Below are 21007 nucleotides of genomic sequence, written 5' to 3'. Positions count from 1 at the left end.
ACCGCACTCAGGTGTCCCAAATGCACCCCCTACTCAACAAGTTTAAGACAGAACTCATCCCATTCCTCCTAAAATTTCTCCTCTCTATACATTGTTTCTCTTGACAAATGGCACCGTCCCCTGCCTGCTTGCCCCAGCCAGAAACCTGGGAGGCAGTCTAGACTACTCCTCCTCTCCATTACCCTCCATGTGCAATCAACCACTAGGTCCTGCTATACTATTTCCTAAATATCTCTAGAGCTGTCCCGATCTTCCAACTGGTACTTTCACTGCCTTAGTTAGGGCCTACTTTTTCCTCTGGAAATAACCTCTTCACTGTTATCTATTTGTCTTCCACCATGATTCCAGAGGTAACTTTCCAAAACTCGTATTTGATGACATTTGAAAACCTTAAACTCTGTCCTTGCTTAAAACCCTTAATAGTTTCCCAACCACGCACCACCTCCAGAAAGTTCTGGCTCTCTGGGCCTGAAGTGTGTGGCGTGGCCTGGCCTTGCTTGCTTCAGCTGCAATTCAGCCACTTCTAACTTCTCCCAGTTCCCAGGACACACCGTGTACTTTGACAAGTTTCTAACCTTTTCACTTGCTTCTCTCTGTTTGTGGAAGCCCTTTCCTCCCCCATCCTTGTTTGCCTGGCATTCTCTTCCTCATCCTTCAGAACTCTACACTAAAATCTCTACCAAGAGTAACTTCTAAAGGGGAATTAGCTGCTTCCCTTTCCATGCTCCTACAGGAACAGGTACAAACACATATTATAGCACTAATCACATTTTCATTGATGCCTCTGTCTCCCCATCAGGCTATAAACTTCTTAAAGGCCCAGCACTATGTCTTACCTTGAAATCTTGGCACCAAGACACGTATGGTACACAGTAGGTGCTTAATAAATGTTTGTTAATGAGTTCTCCAATGACCTGTTTGGGGCCATATCTCAGAAGTGCAGAAGCCACTCTTCCAGATCTTCTGAGCAGAGATCCAGAGATCCCTTTTTCCTACCTCGTTGTCTCATCTGCTAAAAACGTTTGCACAGTGATCTCAACGTCCCTTTTAGCGCTTAAAAATTCTAAGGCTTTTATAAAGCGATTTTGTGGAGTAAATCGGTTTCATAAATCCACCTACTGCAGTGTTCTCATCCAAGAGCCACAAAACTTAAGGAGCTGCATTGGGCTGCCCTCTGTGACCAGGTATTTAACAAGAATATTACCTCGGTAAGGTTGATTTTCATCTTCATTTTTCTGTGGCAACGAGAAGCGGGCAAGTATTTTTCCTGCTTTCATTCCTGACACTATATCGTAATAAACTATATGTTCTGAGAACTTAAAGTGCAAGGGTCTACAAACCAGGTTAGCCGAAAACTAGGTTCCAAGTTGCCGAAGTGAAGTCATTTAGTCCCGCCCCCCGCCCTCCCGCAGCGTTTTCCTGCGCCCAGGCCAGGTTGCAAATTAGGTAACTTCTTATCATAATTACCTAGTCAGCCTTAATGGCTTCACACACTCCGCTCAGTCTCTCTGGTCCTGCAGGGCCGCTTTTCAATTGTTAAAACAGCTGCTGAGTTTCAAACCCGAGAAGGCTCGGAGCGCGCCGAGGGGCAAGCGCTCCCCGGCTGAAGGCTGTGGTGGGCAGGCGGCCGGGTGAAAAGTGGGACAGGAATGCACAGTTTGCACACTCTGCTTCCGCCTCCAACCTTCTCCATTTAGCTCGTCTCCCCACCCCGCCCTCAAATCAACCCGAGTTCCCCCTTATTGTGCACCCAGGTCTCCCAGACAGGGCGATGGTCCCGTTATGCGTCTCTCTGGGTTTCGTAGCTTTGAGGGGGTCTCGGTGGGCCTCCCTCTGCTTCCCCGCGGCTGGCTGGGAGGTGAGGAGGGGACTACGCCCCCCGCGATGCCGCCCGCGAGGGTCCGTTTGGGAGGGGGGGAGGGTGTGTGTGTGTGTGCGTGTGTGTGTACGCGCGCGCGCGCGGTGGCGCGCAGCGGGAGGGAGGGAGGAAAGGAGCGGGAGGCAGCGGGCAGAGGGAGGGGGCGGGCGGGCAGCGGTGGGGCGGGAGGGGGAGCGGCTCCGGGCTTCAGCAGTGACACTCGGGAGAGATCGCACACTCCCAGCTCCGAGCCGCGAGAGAGCGGAGCGAACCGAGCCGCTCACACGCCGCCGCCCCGTGCGCCCAGCTCTCCCCGCGCGGCGCTCCAGCCTGGAGCCGGTGCCCAGAGCGGCCGCCCGCGGAGCCCGCGCCGGCTCCCCGCTCAGCGGCAGCATCCTCCCGCCGCCCGGCCCCGCACGCTCCCTGCCTTTTAAAAGAACCTTCCGCCGCTCCCTCGCTCTGCCCCGGGATCCCCCCAGTTCCGCGCTTCTGCCCGCGCCACTTCGCAGCAACTTCGGCGGCCGCGCGCCGCCAGCCCTCGCCCGCCTTTGAAGTTTGCAGCGCCGGCCGCAAAGTTGAGACACTTCGGCCCATTTCATTTTTCTCCTTTATCCGCCTCCTCCTCCACCCACCTCCCCCAAGTCCCTTTGGTTCCTGAGTACTGGTGCTTAGCATCTTGGCCGGAGCCGGGGACGTGGCCCCATCACACCTCGGGAAGGGATATTTCCTCTTCCCCCCAGGAAAACAGTTTTTTAAGGTAAGTTGCGAGAGAAAAGCAAACCCCCGACGTCCGACGCGTTAGCCCGCCACCCGCGACCTGGCGCAAGAAGCGTTCGCACCCGAGGGCTCGTCTGGGATGGGGGTGGAGGCGCGCGTCTCCTCACTTGGTGGAGCCCCGCTAGGTTCTCGGTCACAGCTGGGCGAGGGCGCCGGCTCCCGAGGAGCCGAGGGGGTGAGGGGCGTGGAGCAGGTCTCCCTCAGTTCTCCAGGCTGGCTTCGTGGCTGGGCGGCCCCAGCGGTGCTGGGAGGAGACGCAGAGAGTGCATAGGCCGGGGGCACGGGGTCCGGTGCCCAGGGGGCGGCGGAGTCCGGGGAGCCGCCCCCGAGCCCTTATCCCCGACTCGGCCTGGACACTTTCTTTGCCCGCCCGCCGGGAGGGCTGCTGCCTCCCTCCCCTGGTTCATGCCCTCCGCCGGCCGCTGGAGAAAGCCTGCGGGGCTGGGGTCTTGCAGGGCGCGTCTGCGTGTGAGGCGAGAAGCGAGAAGTCAGGACAGCGCGCGGGGCTCGCCCGCCGGCGGGCCGGGCGCAGGTTCCTGGCGGGCGGTCCGGAGCCGCGCAGCCCCCGGGGGCGCTGGGATCTCTGCCGGCCTCGCCCGGCGGACCCCCCACCGCTCTGGCTCCTCGTTTGTCCTCTGCGTGGTAGGCGAGCATCATTAGAGGAACTTCCTGGAGCTCAGCGGGGTGGCCTGGGACCCGATCCTACTTTTACCGGGAAAGCAGAGCGGCCGCCGAGGAGACGCTCCTTCCCGCCCCAGCTGGAGCGACAGGGCATCCGGCCGTAGCACCGTCTATGCGGGAGTCTGGCGCTACCTTCAGGACTGCAGGCGGGGCAGCTCCGACCCTCAGGAATCCGAACGATTGGCTCTAGGTCCCAGCTGTTCTCTTGGGGGCGCTTCGCAAACTGCTGAATTTGGGGTGCAGTTTCGTTTCCTCGTGCGCCCTTCGTACCCCTTCCTCGCTGCACACTCCCGCCCCCAGAGGTCGAGGCGGGAGAATTCCCCGCAGCCCCCAGCCCGCGCTCCGCGCGGGTCGCCAAGGCCCCTGGAGCTCACCGCGGGCACCTCGGCGCTGCCGCTGAGCTGTCCTTCGGGTCAGGTCGCGGTTCTCTCCCGGTCCCCTTCGGGGCGCTGTCCATCTCCTGCTCGGTAAAAGTAGTTCCCTGAAACCACCAAGACCTTGAGCGGGAAATGAACCTGAGAAAATGTTTCTGGGTTGGTTTGTTTGTGTGTTTTTAACAAAGTTCTTTTTAGCAACTTAGTTGGGTTGTAAATGTTTATTCCTCATCCCTCGATCCCGCTACATCACGCAAAATACGTATGTGTATATCTTCATTTCGTTGCCGATCTCTCCGAACACGCTACCCTCTCCTCCCCCCTCCACCCCTCCTCCTCCTGCCTCGCTTCCTGAACCCTTTTTCTTTTCTGAAGGAGGGAATCTCCGCACCTCCTCCTCTCTTCCTCCCACCCGATCCCTGAGCGCCTGTGAGAACCAGGGGAGTCGTCAATGGAAATAAATAGGACCCCGCTCCATTCTCCGCCCCCTTCAAACAAGTAAAATCCTCCCTGGGCTCGCAGAAGTAGAGATAAAACATCCCTCCCGAGGGAGCGGTTTTGAGGATTTGATGGGATTGAATTGTTTTATTATCCTGAAAGACGTGATGGATGGATGCGAGAGCAAATATGCGTGCAGAGCAGAGGGTACTGAGGGCGATCAGTATTTATTATTACTCATTATTGTTTATTAAGAGTGATAATAAGGCCGTAACCCTGGCGGAAGACTATGTTTATATTTGGTTTTAATTTTATGTCAGTCTCTTATTACAGTGGTTTCAGAAAGTGAAAACACCGAAAGGGTATTAATTCCTCACACTCATTCTGCACATGGAATTAATCAATGTCAAAAAGATACTGTCGTTTTACCAAAGTTTTAACCCATGAACTTTTATAAGGTTGCAGTCTTATAAATGTCCTCATTTGCCTCAATCTGTCTCCTTAAAGTTCAAAAAACTTGGCAACATAATTAATTATGGTCCCAATTCCCATTTTCAATCTAAACCTATATTCAGGATTATATTAAACTATCCCATCATTTATCCTTTAAAAGTGACTCTGATGAGTTTAAATTCTTGGAGGGGGAGCTGGGAATGAGGGGCCCAGAAGTTAGAGAAATTAATACTATTTCAGATTTCTCTCAAAAATCCTTCACTAATTCCTTAAAAAAGAAATTACAAGTTTTTTTCTCTGCACAGTTCTTAACTTCAGTGAATCTACTTAACCTTTACCACACACTGGGAACATAACAGCTTGCAGTTTTGTCTGTATTATTGTTTTCATTTTTATGTCAGGCTGTTTTATTCATTAACCTGTATGTCGAAGTCACAGGCTCAGCGTGACAATAACACTCTGTTTTAATTAGTAGCTATCATAAAAAAAGAAGCTAGAACTCTGTAATGGGCCTAAATTGCTATGAATTGTGTGTGGTTTAAATTACGCATTTATTTCAGCAGAGATGAAACCATGAATATAAAACATCTTTTAATCACTTGCAGATACAGCTTTTATCTCTTTAAAATGTAACAAAATATATAATTGAAAAATACCCTTCTAAGAATGAGGGAAGCCCCCGCCCTCAGTTTATTTGTCCTGGGTTTATTGAACATCCGTGTGGTGAAGTATGAATGTTAAAGAGTAAAGAATAATAGCATGCTGAGGGAATGCTACTTTCGAAGTAGCCACAGTGGGTCAGTCTTCAGATAACTTAATGCAGCAACTTTTTCAGTTGGCTTCATGAGCCTGGTGATTCAGATTTTAGTTTCCTCACTTGGATTTACTGACCAGGCTCTCTGTGTGATAGTGGGAGAAATGTGTTGTAAAGCTCCAACAAGTTATTTGAAATAAAGGGGGGAAAGGTAGAAATAAAGCGTAAACTGTCTGTTATCTTCCTATGTTCATTTTTCTATTCAGTCTATCTAGAGGTCAGAATTTTTATTTTAAAACCGATTGTGTTTTTGTTGTCATTGTTAGGACAGAACTTACTTTGCATTTTGCTATGATGGATGAGTAGATATTGGAAATGGAATGGTTATGCCTGAATTAACAGATAGTATGGGAGCAGTGTGATTCCACATAATTTGCATTGATTGAAATTATTTTAATCCCTCTTCCTTAGTCTTCCCAATGATTATGTGGTTGATTCGAGTAACCAAGCAGGGTTCTCTGACACTTACTTGTTCGTTGTCTTCTTGTCAGGTGTTGCTTTGGGCACCAGCACATCCATAGTAGCAGCCTTGTAATGAATGAAACTTGCCAGGGTCAGTTGCCATCAGACAGTCACCAGAAAGAAGGCATTTCCTGTGATCTTCTGTACTGGGTCAAAGGCAAGCGTAACCTGCAAGAATCATTCAGATTATTCATTTGACCTTGCAATGATATCGAATACCTCTAAATATTTATTTTGGAATGATTATTCTGAAGAATGTAATTTATTCTTCCCCATTGGTTCACAATCATTTAGCAGAAGCAATAGCTTTAAAAGTTACAGTTGAATAGTCATTCACACCAAGTCTGTGCTTTGAAGACTGATTTTAAAATTAAAGTCCTCCAGTATTTAAATACCCCATTTAAAACTACTTTGCAATTTAAATCCTGAATTTAGGCTAAATTCTGCTTTATTTTCCCACTGTATTACAATGCAAATTGACACCTAGGATACACGCAGTTATGTTTCCACATGTTAATTTCTACCTAGGAAGAAAAGTAAATACTGCTGTTGTTATTGTGGCTAAAGAAAAAAAAAAGAGAATCGTATAGTATGACATGGAAAAGCAGAATTGCTAATATTTTATTGAATCACACAGTGGTATATTGACCATAAATTCAGTTATATTGCTGGGAAAACCAGCACCCTTTTAGTGTGAATCTGTGTTTGTTTGGATGTGCCTACAGACTTATGTATCTATTGCCACTTCTGAGATGACACCTGAGATTTGCTGTTCTATATCCCACCAATGCCCAAGCCAGTATAGGAAGCAGGTGGTTTCGTGGCTGCTTATTTCCTAAACACGCTTCTTAAACCCAAAGATGCTATATCTGCACCTTTCCCCTTCATTTTGGTATTTTACCAAAAACTGCAAACCAACAAATCCACACATTTTAGTCTTTTGAAATATTTGGAACATGTGAAATATATAATTTTAATTCACCCCAAATAAAAAACGCATTGCTTGCTTTGCATTTTAAAAAGTAAGAGTGAAGCATTTGATCAGTATGGAATAAAAGCAAACTAGCAATATGTTTCTGCAGACTTTTCCCTTTGGGATGAAGAAACAGATTTGACCACAGAACAGCTGGATATTGGGTCCTGTTACAATGTCAATTTTTAAAAGAACTCACCAAGCTAGATTTGATTTAAACTTAACTTTAAAGTCTGCAGACCTCAAGTTTATAAGTATAGAAACTTCCAAAATTACATGTTATTACTCCTTCAATAAGTTCCGGATCCTTTGGAAACTGATTTATTTTAGTAAGTTGGTGAATAGTTTTTGGTTTTCATTTGTTAATTTTTTCCTGTAGCAAATTTGGACATGACATATATTTAATGTTTCATATATTTCTCTGAAGTATTTATTTTTAGTTTCACTTGTAAAAACTCTAAAATGAATCTTTTCTTTGAAAAAGAAAAATGTGGCAGAATGCATATGGTTAACTTATCAAATATCTCTTTAAATTATTCTTTTGAAAGAATTTGCTGCCTTTTATATAGTTATGAGAAAAGAAAAAACATTTTTAGAAGTAACGGGGTTATATAAAGTTTGGAAGGAACACAACAAAAAACATGATTACACATGATTGAAAATCAGCTCATTTGAGTGGAACTCTTAGACACTGCCTCTGCAGCGTGGAGATTTTATATATAATAACCGAATAACAAAAAAATCAAGTCATGCACTCGTGTCTGTTTTCTAGTTGGAATGATTTCAGACAATAGCACAAGTAGTGGAGACCGACTGAAGTAAATGGTGACTACGTAAGTTTTTTGTCTGTTAGTGTTTCTTCTCCCTAACATGAAATCAAGGTAAACGCCCTCTTCTTCCAGCTGTGTGATCAAAGAGCATATATTCCACAATCTAAAGACATAGCCAAAAAATATGGGCTATATTCAAATGAGTGTTTTACCAACAACAAAAGATTATCATAACTACATCTTGTTCGCTGAGGCAACGTCCTTATATACACAGATCTAAATAAAATAAAAGACTGAAATTTATCATTTTCTAAAATAATTAGTAAAAACTGAGCCCATAATTAGAAAGATCTGTGAGGTGTGACACCTTCTTTTTGAAATTACCATGATTAGTTTTAAAGTTATAGAAACTATGAACAAGTGTTTATATGCAAAGATAGATAATACCATATCTAGACAGTTGACAAAATGATAAACATTGTGGTAGTTACTTGGAGATATTATGTTTAAAAGGGAAAAATCTAATGTAAAAGGGCTTGATTTATTTAGGATTAATTTCTCCAATATAGGTGCCTCTTGGAGTATAGATGGTTACAATTTATAGCACATCGCCGTGAAAAGTAAACCCTAGCAATGCATGTGAACCTAGGAGATGGCTTTGATTACTCTCTTTTGTTCAGGTCATATGTACTCTAAGCCCATAGGCCTTGCCAAGTGTAACATTATGCATTTTATTCCAGTAATAAAATGTGTTTCTGATTAAATTATCAGTCATACCAAACACACACACACACACACACACGAACATAAATGTACTTGATCCTTCTTAGTTATCTTGTTTAAAATACATTTAAAGGTAAATAGTAAATACTAGTATATCTATCATGATTTAAATCTAAATATTGTTCATATGTTGATAACACTCAGTAAATGTTGTAATTTCATATTAAATTACAGCATTCACTAAAATTCACTGATATTATCAAAAGCTTCAAATAGAGATTGATTCAGAAGTAACTGGATCCTGTAATTGGAGAGATATTTGTTGCCAACAGTGGTGACAGAGATCAGAAACAGCAGTGCCGGCTAAAACACCTGGCAAACTGAGAAGAGACAGCAATCACTTACCTCTTGGCCTCTCCAAGTCTCAGTTCTAGGGCTGATCCTTCAAAATTTGCTAAAATTGCTGTGAGGCACTTCCCTGGCAGTCCAGTGGTTAAGACTTCGCCTTCCAATGCAGGGGGGTGCAGGTTCGTTCCCTAGTCGGGGAGCTAAGATCCCACATGCCTCGCGGCCAAAAAACCAAAACGTAAAACAGGAGCAACATTGTAACAAATTCAATAAAGACTTTAAAAATGTTCCACATCAAAAAAAATCTTTAAAAAAATTGCTGTGAAAATATACTACTTTTTAATGGAAAAATAAAACTGCCTCTTAAATAGGAGATACAAATTTAACACTCTAACAATTGCAGTAGCAGGATTAACGGTACTAGTAGATGAACCAACAGACGGGTCTCCTGAGAGATGGCCTGAGAGGTATTGGGACCCTGCCCCAAATGTCAGTATGGTCTCTCATGGTACTAAAACACCACCTGAAAAAAGATGATTTTTCATTTTTAAAGTAATTTTGTTTTTCAGTGTCCCCTATGAATATGAAAATATCCCCAAGATGGGAAACAGGGTAAACTGCAATTGGCCAACATCTTCCAAAGATGTTAATGGCTGGACAAAGCCAGATTGAAATGAGGCTAGTTTTAGACAGAATTTTAGAGAGGAATGATGTATATCGTGGGCTCTCTTAGCCTCTCCTTCTGTAGACAACCTACCCTTAGTATGTACCTGTTCTATGGTCTCTTCCTCTGATAATCGATTCTCAGTTTCTTATACTCTAGTATAAGTTATACTCAGGACCAGCTTCATGGGCTGCAGTTAGGAGGAACCCCCGTGCTCAGTTGAGTACTCTGCTGTTTTCATCTTGAAGTTCTTAATTTATGAACAAGAAATCTTGCATTGTGTCCCACAAATCATGTAAGTCACCTTCATTCTCCTTTGGTGTGAATTTAAGACAGAATCTTAATGTCAAGGAATTGGAAAGGACATTTGAGATTATTTTTGCAAGGTTAGGTCCAGTGAATATTTGATTTAAAAACGTGTCTTTAACTAAAATGAAAGAGACAGGATACTTCTTTAAACAATTTGAGGTAAAGGTTTCCCATTGCCTCCAAAATTACACTGAATAGTTATCCAGCTTCTAATAGTGTCAGTCTTGTAGAGCAAAATTCCCTGAAAGAGAGTGTCCTTTTCCCCTCATTACAGAACACACGATGTCTCATTATGATGAAAGGAGAAAATATCAGATGCTTTATTTATATTTACTTTTATGTATAAAGAAGGAAAATGTTTTGTTAATATTATTTTAAATATATCTTTTGAAAAAGTCACTCTTACTCAGCATATCAGATGGTCATTGAACAATAAAAACAACATGGCAGAGGTGACAGCTTCTATGATGTAAAAAGACAAAGTGAAAATGACATTCTAATCAGCTTTTACGGGAAGTCAGCTCTTGCCACAGATTAACTAGAAAAAAATTTGAAATATACAATTTCATCCGCTATAATTAATTATGATACTCATTCCAGTATAGAATGCCTTAAGTTATTTTATGTAAATGAAATATATCTATATATTTTAATCAGAATTCTAAGAGATTTGGAGACAACCCATTACAGAGCCAGAGGTCTTGAAAGGAGGTGGGCAGGTAGCTGAAAGAGCCTTTGATTAAATTAGCCGCCATTATCTTCAAGATTATTCTTAGTTATTTGTACAAACATTTCACAAGTCCTCTGTTATCGATAATTAGATATTATACTCCATTATATTCTGAATATACTGAATATACTGGATATATATATCCAGTATATTCTCCCGTATATACTGAATTCTGAAATTTCAGTATTTTAAGAGTTAAAAAAAGTTATCTAACCTTCTTACTGCTCTCATAAAAATGTATATTGAAATTTTTATTTGAAATTTTATTGTTTTTCAGTATAGTTAGTTATTAACTGTGTTAAAGTTGTTTCTGTGCTTTGGCTTTCACAGTGTGAATGGAAAAGATTCTATTTATTAATAATATTATAGCCCTTGACTGTTTACAAGGTGCTTCCGCATCCATCGTTTTCTTTCATCTTCACAGGAACTCAGTGAGGAAGTTATTATATCCTCCCTCTCCTGAGAAATCTGAGACTCAGTTTCGGATGAAAGACTTACTGAAACACACACTTTTAAAATAAAGTGATAACTCTTTGATTTCAGAAGGAAAATTGATGGAAATGTCTAAAATTTTTAAATTTAGATTAATTGCCAAATTAATTTGCAAGGACACAATTTGCTTAGAATTTTTTTACAATATAATGATTCAAAAATATCATTAATTTAGTCTAAATCCACAAGACTTTAATCGTAGGCTGCTTATGTGCTACATGTTTGTTTGTTTTGATAATAGTTAACTTATTAGGGAATCTTTTAGGGGAAAATGATTACGTTTTCCAGTTTTAAATCATTATTTAAGGTCATGCCTAAACAACTTTTCTTTGAGAATAAACACATTCTAGTTGAAAATAACACAAAGGTCCAGCAAGGATAAATAGAAAAACAATGCCCCACACCTGTCCTTCTAGAAGGTGAAAGACTTTTTTTTTAATAAGGGGAATTTTTGAAAGTGAAATGGGGTATCGATTTCTGACCATATGTGTAAGTTCTGGTGTAAACCTGCCCCGCCTCCCCACATTCCCAACCTCTGTTTGCACAGATTCTACCGCAATCACAAAAGGCAAACTAGTTCATCACTTTGCTTTATTAAGTCTACATATAGCCATGGAATCAATTCTTGAAGGCAAATCTCTTTTCCTTTCTTCAGCTCTCCTCTTATAGTCTCACTGACCAGCCATCCAACCCTGGGTGTTAAAATGCCCTAAGATACGCTATTTGTTGCATGTGATGTGTATGTATGTGAGTGTCTGTGTGTATGTGTGTGTGTATAACAGACAAAGTCTTTAACATACTTTAGAGACAACTTGTCTGGAAAAGGAAACAAAACATTTTCCTCAGAAAGTGGAGTCTAATAAGAAAATTAGGGAATAAAAAATGAGTTATAAGTGTATTAGAGACATATAACCTATGATTTTGACACATATTCCAAGTATATATGGCAGGTATAGTACTGAAAAATCAATAAGCTAAGAATCCCTTTTAAAATTAGTAGTAATTAATAGTAATTCAGCACTACAGTTATTTTATTATTCCATTAATAATGTGACATTTTTGAGAGGTAAGATTTCAAGTTAGTTCAGCGCTAAGATTTTTTTAAACAGTGATTTCCCAAAAACTTGGATGAAATTTTATTTTTCAATGGAATAATGAGAGCTATTATAGACATATATGATAGGATGTTCCAAATATCCAAAAAGTTTAAAGCCCTTTAAAACACAATGAGGAATAAGTAAGTTCAGACAATGAAAGTATTTATACACACCCCCATATTAACACTTCAGCCACCAGATTCAGTCTATAATTGAAAAAAAGTCTCTACATTTAAAGTTTATTCACACTTACAAAGCAACGACCACAAAGAGGCAGTTTGGAAACATCTTTTTCTCTTGGCAGGTTCTGTCTTGTAATGAGCACTGAACACTGTTGACCCCCAACACTCACCAGCTGCAGCCTTTCCTCAATGTTTCCCTTAAAAAGTTTTTAATAAGAATAAAAAACACACCTACCTATACATCTTACTTTTCGGGGAGGAAAGGAATGAAATAATTGTGGGTCTGAATACCCATATTGGGTCAGTATTTTGTGGTTTGTCATCTCCCTAATTGTTGCAGGCTTATATGTTTGTATTATTTCATCATAATTTGCTATAAACTCTTTATTAAAAGTGACTGTGAGATCAGTCCACATCGTCTGCCTTTTGACTGTCCTGTTCTTCAATCATCTCTTAATCCAGAAATAATAATGCAGAACGTCGCAGGAACTGAGCCTAATCCTCGACTCTCTAATCTCAGCACATGCATCTTAAATCCTTTGCTGGATCTAGTGCCTAAAATGCCTGCGCACACTCACCTTTGAATCAGTTTTAATCCAGCTTTGTTTTTATTAAACAATACTGATGTCCTCAGATAAGGCATATCAAAGATAACAAAACGAATATTAAGAGTTTCTACTGTCTGTGTGGTTGTTTTCAAAAACCCAACATCTTGGCCTTTCCTCCGTGTTTCTAGTCAGTCTCTTATTAAATAGGAACCTAACCTTTTACCTGATAGATTAGGTAAATAAAGGTAGAATAATCTGATGTTGAAACTCCTTCTCATATCTCATATCTCATATCTTGTTTTAAGAGCAAGTCAAAACCTGTATCTTTTGCCATTGAATAAAATTTTGCAACTAGTTGGGTAGCTGGATTATAGTATTTGTAAATAAATAGAGCCTTCTTTACTTTAAAAAGATCATTCATGTCTACGATTTTTTAATCTTATAACAATCCTGGGAATAATTGTCTTCATTTTGTAGATGAGGAAACTGAGACTCAAAGAGATTGAGACTTGCTCAAAGAACAAAAGCCGATAATTGTTTGGTCAGAACTTCTCCAACCCAGATCTTCTTACTCTAAGTCCAGTGATTGTTTTCTATTTTAAATAGAAATTTTGGCAGCCTTTTAACTGTCCCCAAACTTGAATAAATAAATTAATACATACATAAAAATTACATGACAGGGGGAGAATGGATAAGAATAAAGAACAAACCAAAAACTAAATTCAAGTTTTTGTAAAAACATTCAATCCTGAATTGATAGGAGCCCAAGATGTGGGAATAGTCACCTGAGACACTGAGACAGGAGACAGGAGGGTGAGACAGAGAAAGACAGGAGAGAATCTCTAAATTACTAAATTGTCAGGAACCAGTGTCCTTGGAGAATATTATCTCATCTCTCCAAAGACATGGCTCTAAGTTTATAGTTTGTTTTTGGCCTTGGATTTTAAGGCCAAACAGTTTGAAAACTTTAACTTATTTCTTTTTACAAGAACAACATACTCGTGTGCCCCCCTTTTTTCTGGAAATAAGAATAATCTAGGGTTAAACCATTTTGACTCTTTAAGGTCCCTGGTATATCTATCTCACTCATCTCTCTTTCGATTACATTATCGTGAGTACAGTTATTTCTAAATCGCTGTTTGATCTTGTCCTGGGCTTTGGCACCGGAGGCCCCTTCAAATCCTCTTTGGTAGCAGACAGGCTTTAATGCTGTCATATCAAAACAACTGCCAGGGGAGAGGAAGGAGTAAAGCTTCAGGACCATCAGATATTTGGGAAAATATGGGATTGGGTCCATGGAATCAAATGCCCCTTCCTAGCCTATGGTATTTATTATTCTATGGTAATAATAAATAATTTCTTCTTGATAGCATTTATTTACTAGGACTGTATTTGCCAACTCCAGTATGTATCACTATATGAACAAATTAGAAACTTTGGTATAACTTTGAATCTTCTCACAATTTCCCAAATGGTAAATGGTCCACTAGTCCATTATTGGGCTTTAAGATAAACCTAGACATATTCCCCAAAGGGAATAAACCTGCCTGTCATTCTTTTTTTTAATTTAAAGGTGGTAGAGAAAAGAGAAAGCTGTGAAATTGTGTGGATATAATAATAGTTCTCGAGTTAAGAGGAAGAGAGGATGTGGACAACCTCTATTTCACCCATGCTTCTCCCTAAATAGATGTTTAAAATGTTAAACTTTGGTAATGAATGAAAATTAGAAATCAGAAAGTCCAAACAATGAAAATCTTGGAGATGAAAATCATAGTGCTGCTCTTACCGGATAATAGGATTGGAAGAGTCAGAGCTACTCAAAGTATGGTCCCTGAACTATCAGCACCTGCATCTCCAGGGAGCTTGTTGGAAAGGATGAGTCTCAGGGCCCACCCCAGACCTTTGGAATCAGAATCTGCATTTTACCAGGGAGGCTGGGTGATGTGTGTGCATAATGAGGTTTGAGAAGCACTAGTCTGTACCACTCCTATTCTCTGATCAGAATGTATCCCAACCAAACATTTTACATGTTTTCAGAAGACAGAGGCCCTCCTGAGTAATGCGCTATGTTATTCTTACCAGGACATTCTTGTGTTCTTAAGGACAAAAGAAATGCATCCTTATACGAAGTCCCTGCACTGCCTAGCACACACCATCTGTCCGTGGCAGCCACACCAGCAGATGTCTGTGATGTCCACCTCAAAAGATTAAAGATATTTTTCCCAACTTTTTAGGTTTCACACAGTAACTATTAAAAGTTTAGTGCCCATAAAATTGTCAAAAGCATCCGTAACTTATTTCCTATTTAGCTTGTATTATCTCTTGTGAAGCAGATTCCATAAATCAGCAACAACAGTCAATTTTATTATTTTCATTTCCCTTTATTCGTTACACACTCACGAAACATCATGGGCATCTGCTAGGGGCTGGGTTCCGTGATCAGCATATCACTGTTGTAGAGAGAGCATGTGTCCTTGCCACCCTGGGGGGGGTGGGAGATCTCAAGAATACGGACAAAGAATTCAAAATGGTTTGCAATAGAAGTATGAGCATGGAACATTTAGTGCACAACTAAATTTCTCTGTGGCTGTAGATGCTGGAGTCTTGAAGAATGAGTGGGACTTTGCCACCAGAGAGGGGACAGTGGCATCCTGGCAAAGGAGGTGGCAGCTCCTCCGCGTGCTGGGGATGTGAGCAGCGTGCGGGGAAGTTGTAGGAAGTGAGTTTGTAGAGTGAGGAGGGACCTAAAGGACCTCGCATGCATGACCTTCATTCTGTACTTCATGGGAAGCCTCTGACTTTTTTTTTTTTAAGCAGAAGAGTGAAACAGATTCCATTTATAAAGGGGACAGTACAGTGCTGTGCGGAACGATAGAGCAAAGATGCAGGAAATGAGTGTGAGAACAGTCAGGGGAGATGCGGCAAGTGGACACTTTGAGGCGTTGGCCATTTGGATAGAGAAGAGAGAGCAACTTTGAGAGAAGATGCAGCAGGGAGATTGTCAGGACTTGACGGGTAATGGGACACGGGGATCAGAAAACTCAGATAACGTTGAGGTTCCAGTTTAGCAGCTGGCAGGCCCGGGCTGCTGAGGTAATACTAAGGTGCACTGATTTCAAGGTAGCCCTTCAGCAGCCTCACCAGGAGCTACTGTGCCATTTCAGACAACAAACATGGGAACCAAGGCTCAGAGCAGTTCCGCTTACTTCATCCGCCCACGGTGGCAATGGTACGCGGGGGTCCCGACAGAGGAAGGAACCCAGATTCAGATTCGAGCCTGACTCCTGAGTCTGGCTTGGCGAGGCCAGCCCTGAGCCACTCCACACCGTTGAGGGTTAGATGCCTGGGAAAGGAAGGAAAATGGGTCTGGAGCTAGCAATCAGCCTTGAGGGTTTGGCCAATAACCACCCCCAACTGCCTTGCACAGTTCAGAACATTTAGGGATTTTTCTGATGGGAGACATTTCTGATTACCTTACTCTTTCCTATAAGCTTCTTGAAAACAGTATAATTAAGCAAATATTTATTTAGTGCCTACTTTGTGCAAGAACTAAAAAAGTCTATGCGGGGGATCTAAAGAGTAAAAAAGTAATCTTTGTCTAAGGGGCACTTTCTTGAGTAAACTCATGTTATGTAAGCCTCCTGAAGAGCTTTTTTTTAGGGACAAGAAAAAATATAAAAATAGCTATAATTCAAGTGAGATCAAGTACAGAAGAATCAAAGTCTCTGGTTTCACCGGAGGGCTGTGATTCTGCCTTATCCGCCTCTGATGTCCCCAGGGAACTTACAATAGGCACTTAATAAACACTAGCTCATTTACTGACAGTGTACAGAGAGAGTTCAGATAACAAACCGTCTAAGTAAACACCACACTGCTGCAATCCTATTAAGAATCTCCCTGGGGAAAGTCAGACAGCATCCGTCCTCTGTCAGAACACCTCCTACTTTTTAAACTGCGCCTGCGCCCTTCAGTTTAATGGCTTTATCAGAGAAATCCTTATTTTACTGAGTCCCAGTCTCCTTCCCTGTAATGCCATGGCAACCACTGGGACTTGCTGGGCTGGGCAGAGGGCTTCTAATCCCTCTTTTATCTGCTAAGGGGCCTTAAAAATATTTGGTGTCACCCTTCCTCGCACCCCCTGGGTTTAACATTGGCCAGTCGTCCCCCACCTGATGTGATTGTCACGGGCCTCAGTGCCTGTCTTCTGGTCCCCAAGGCTTGCCAGTGTGGAGGCAAAGCCTCTTGGTTGCTGAGGGTCGCAGTTAATGCACAGGTGAGGCAGATTCCCGGGTGTGAAGCCCAGGAGATGAAATAGGTCCTTCCCTTCTGTCTTCCTCAGTTTCCTCATCTGTAAAAGGTCCCTTCTAGTCCCAAGATTCTGTATCTCGCCATGGCTTATTTTCTCCATTCAAGCCCCTGCTGAAATGTCACTTCCTCCGAGAAGTCTTCCCTGACCACTCAGCCTAGAATCGCTCTGTCCCCCCAGCTCGGCCCTCCCTGTGGCTCCCCTCCAGCCTCGTCACCGGTTTCACTTTCGTCATAGTGCTACTGCTCTCTGGAATCAGTATGTGTAGTTATTTACTTATCCATCATCTCTCTCTTACCCGCCAAAGTGTAAGCTTTGCAAACATGAGAACCTCGTGCACACGTCTTGGTCACTACTGTATTTCTAGATCTCACGCAGTGCCTGGTACAGAGTAAGTGCCCAAAACTGTTTGTTGAATCAGCCAATGAGATCTGCAATTCCATCATGCTTGCTGTCCTAAAAAAAGTTTCTGTTGTCATTGCCTTGTGGATGAGTATCGCTTTTTATTACATCACTAGAAGCTTGGTTATAAAACATTTCTTTGATCAAAACTTATGGAAGATGCAGCCCATGTGTTCAGCAGACATAGCTGGCAGAATTACCAAAGTAAGTTTTTTTTTTTTAATTTATTTATTTTATTTATTTATTTTTGGCTGCGTTGGGTCTTTGTTGCAGCGCGCGGGCTTTCTCTAGTTGCGGCGAGCGGGGGCTACTCATCATTGCGGCGTGCGGGCTTCTCTTGTTGCGGAGCACAGGCTCTAGGCATGCGGGCTTCAGTAGTTGCGGCACATGGGCTCAGTAGTTGTGGCTCGTGGGCTCTAAAGCGCAGGCTCTGTAGTTGTGGCTCATGGGCTTCGTTGCTCCGCGGCATGTGGGATCTTCCTGGACCAGGGCTCGAACCCGTGTCCCCTGCATTGGCAGGCGGATTCTTAACCACTGTGCCACCAGGGAAGCCCCCAAAGCAAGTTGTAAAACCAGGTTTGTCCTGAGAACAGGAATATCTTTGAACTTGAATAATTTAAGTACCTGATTTTGTTAGTAGGGTGACTAGAACTAAAAAAGCCTTTTAGATTTTGAAGTTCCTTTGAGAAGGTAGTATGTCTGCCCTGAGATAGATGGAAAGGACATAAATAGTCAAGGTTGTTGCTGATGGATGAGTGAAGAGATTGATCACTTTTTAGAATCTTTTGTTCCTGCTACAGTATTTTGCTTTTGTCTTTTAGTTTTATCCTTGCTGTCACTAACACACAAAACCAGTAATGATCTCATTTCAGAAGATGTAGTGATTATTCAGTTTGGCCCATCGGTCAATCAATATTTAGTGAACACTTAATTTGTGTATTACAAAATATCTGAAATGATTGCTAATCTTTCTCCCTTAGACTCTTATCTTTCAGAGCTTGGCGTCTGTCCTAATGACCCTGCCAAGGTCACATCTTTGCTTTCTCTGCTGCTTTTTCCTGCCTGTTGGTGCGCTCACGGCCTGCCTCTCCCTTGCCCACGCCTGTGTAGTCAACCGCCATCTCATATTATCCCCCTGTCTTGGGATTCCTCTCGTGGTGCTGGTCGCCAGAAAAGTGCCTGGTAGCCTCCGCTATGTGACATTTGGCAGGTGTGGGTTCATCAGAAAGTCCGTGAGTTTTATCTAGCCTCTCCATTGGGACATAGCTTATAAAGGGGTCTGATCATATATGCCAAACGGCAGTGGTTTCCTGTCAAATTTTCTTCATAACTTCTGTATCTGTCTCTCTTAGTTTCTTGCTCACTTACCACAAACAACCCCTTACCAGAACTTTTGACAAATTAGTTGACCTCATGCATCCTTTCCTTTGAAGCAGCTACTGGTGTGTGTGTGTGTGTGTGTGTGTGTGTGTGTGTTGCCTTTCCCCAGTATGTCTCACCACCTTCCCTGTATCCAGCAGATCCCATTTCCCACCCTGACAACTGAACTCCTGCTACTTCCCACCTTGGCCTGCGCGCCTTTATGTTTCTCATAACACGAAGAGAACACCTTTCCTCTTTTCTCCTCTTTTCTAATACTTTATCCAGTATAAGAATTAGCTTTGAAAAACTGCATCAAGATGGCCAGCAACTCAAAAACTTATTTGATGCCAGCTGGAAATTCTGCTTGACTAATCTCATTTCCCTCTGTTTTCTTCCATCTCTTCATTACTTATGTTTTGTCGTTTTATTGTACCTGTGTTCGTATAATCAAGGTGTTATCTTTGATTCCTCTCTTTTCCTCACTTCTTACCTCCAACTCACCTGCACGTTCTGGTGACCCTGCCTGTAAAACATATTCCCAATCTCTTCACTACTGTCCATCTCTGCCACGAGGTTTAAGCCATCAGCACGTCTACCGTGGACAACTGTAGTAGCCTTGCCTTCATCTGATCTTTTTGCTTTTACAGAGATGAGCTTGGTTTTTGCTTTGACAATGATCCCTTCCCTAAAATCCATTTTCTACACAGTAGACAGAGTTACACCGAAAAACCATGGGCCAGATCACGGTCCTGGCCTGCTTAAAGGGCTTTCCATCACAATCAGGATAGAATCCTAACTTCTTCATATGGTTTGCACGGCTGTGTGTGATCTACCCTTCGACCTCCACTCTCCCCTTCACCCACTCTGTTCCACACTGATAGCCTTTCCTCTCCGTAGTACCCCAGGCCTACTGCCAACTCAGGGCCTTTGCACCTGCTGTTTCTCTGCAGGAATGCTCTTTTCCCTGCCATTTGTTTCACTGCTTCCTTTCCTTCATATCTCAGAGTAAATGTCATTTTCTCTAAGAAATCTTCTCTAAATATACCATCTAGAGTGGCCCTCACTCACCACACTATCTTTCACACAGGCTTCTTTTAATTCTCTGCATAGCAATGACTACCAGCCAATAGTGCTTTCTTACTTATGCATCTGTGTCTTGCTATCACCCCCATGAGAACATGGATTCATGAGATCATCCCTGTCCCCAGAAGAGGGCCTTGCATGTAGCAAGGACTCATTACATATATGTTAAGTAACAAAATAGTGAATGAGTGATACGGACGTGATTGGACTCTGGTGTCTGGGTTGTGTAACCTTGTCTTTATGAGTAGATTATAAATTCCTAGGATATTTCTTTTGAGCCCTTATATCACCCACTTCAGTTTAGAATATGGAGTCAGTGCTTGGAAAATTCTTATTCTCTTGATTTTTAGCTCTTTTGACCATATTTAGTTTTTGGTATCCTAAGAAATCTATGGAGTATCTTACTGAAAAGTTCCCTTCTTGAATAAAATAACTGTAAAAATATCAAATCTATAATTGATATACTATAGTCCCAACCTCCAGGAGGTCTACAACAACTCACCTCCAGTGTTTTAACGATTATTTCCAAGAAAGTAGAATTGGGTTTACTTGCCAGTAGAATTTCACACTAATATTCTTCTGTGGTGTTACCATGTTGGTTGTGGAAACCCTTTCTCAAGGTTAACCTACAACAGTAACCATTCAATACATGAAATGGATGTACATGTTTCCGTAAAGGTAGGTTGATTTTTCTTTACTTCTGTCCTAAACCTGTTATTTCTTATCTTAGAATTAGATACAGAGGAACCCAAGTTGCATTGCGTCCTTGAGGAACTTAGTTTCTGCCCTATGCTACCAGCTTTTGTAAGAGACAGGCTGAACTAACCCTAGACTCAGGGGCTCACAGCTACAGGGTACCCTGGAGAACACCTGGGCCAAGAAGCCATCAACATGAATAGTTCTCCTGCCTACAGTGGAAGTGTCTTGACTCTCAGTCTGTGAATTTTCCACTGAACCATGCTTCTTCACCTTGGGGGTGGCGGGAGACTTTGTGTGGAAAAGAACAGTGATCTTCGAAAAAGCAGCTTGTCTTGAGGAAATATTTGTCCTTGCCTCTGGAGTCTTTCTCTGTGATCTTAGGGACATGATGTGAAATTTTAAGGACCCTCTTCAGAGTGCAGTTCCCTGCTGATCTCTCTTTACCTCTGCCTAAGAATATTT

General features: G+C 42.4%; 1 protein-coding gene across 1 annotated transcript in view; it reads left to right on the top strand.

Annotated features, from left to right (window-relative positions):
• The first annotated feature begins 2111 nt into the window (after window positions 1-2111).
• Window positions 2112-21007, top strand: part of NDNF (neuron derived neurotrophic factor) — a 37716-nt gene continuing 18820 nt past the window's right edge. Inside the window, exon 1 of the mRNA XM_036852064.1 lies at window positions 2112-2615. The gene's annotated coding sequence lies outside the window, so the exon portion shown is untranslated. The remainder of the gene's footprint in view (window positions 2616-21007) is intronic.

The sequence above is a fragment of the Balaenoptera musculus genome, chromosome 5, assembly GCF_009873245.2.
Source record: "Balaenoptera musculus isolate JJ_BM4_2016_0621 chromosome 5, mBalMus1.pri.v3, whole genome shotgun sequence".
Classification (NCBI taxonomy): domain Eukaryota; kingdom Metazoa; phylum Chordata; class Mammalia; order Artiodactyla; family Balaenopteridae; genus Balaenoptera; species Balaenoptera musculus.
This window is presented reverse-complemented; position numbering and strand designations above follow the sequence as displayed.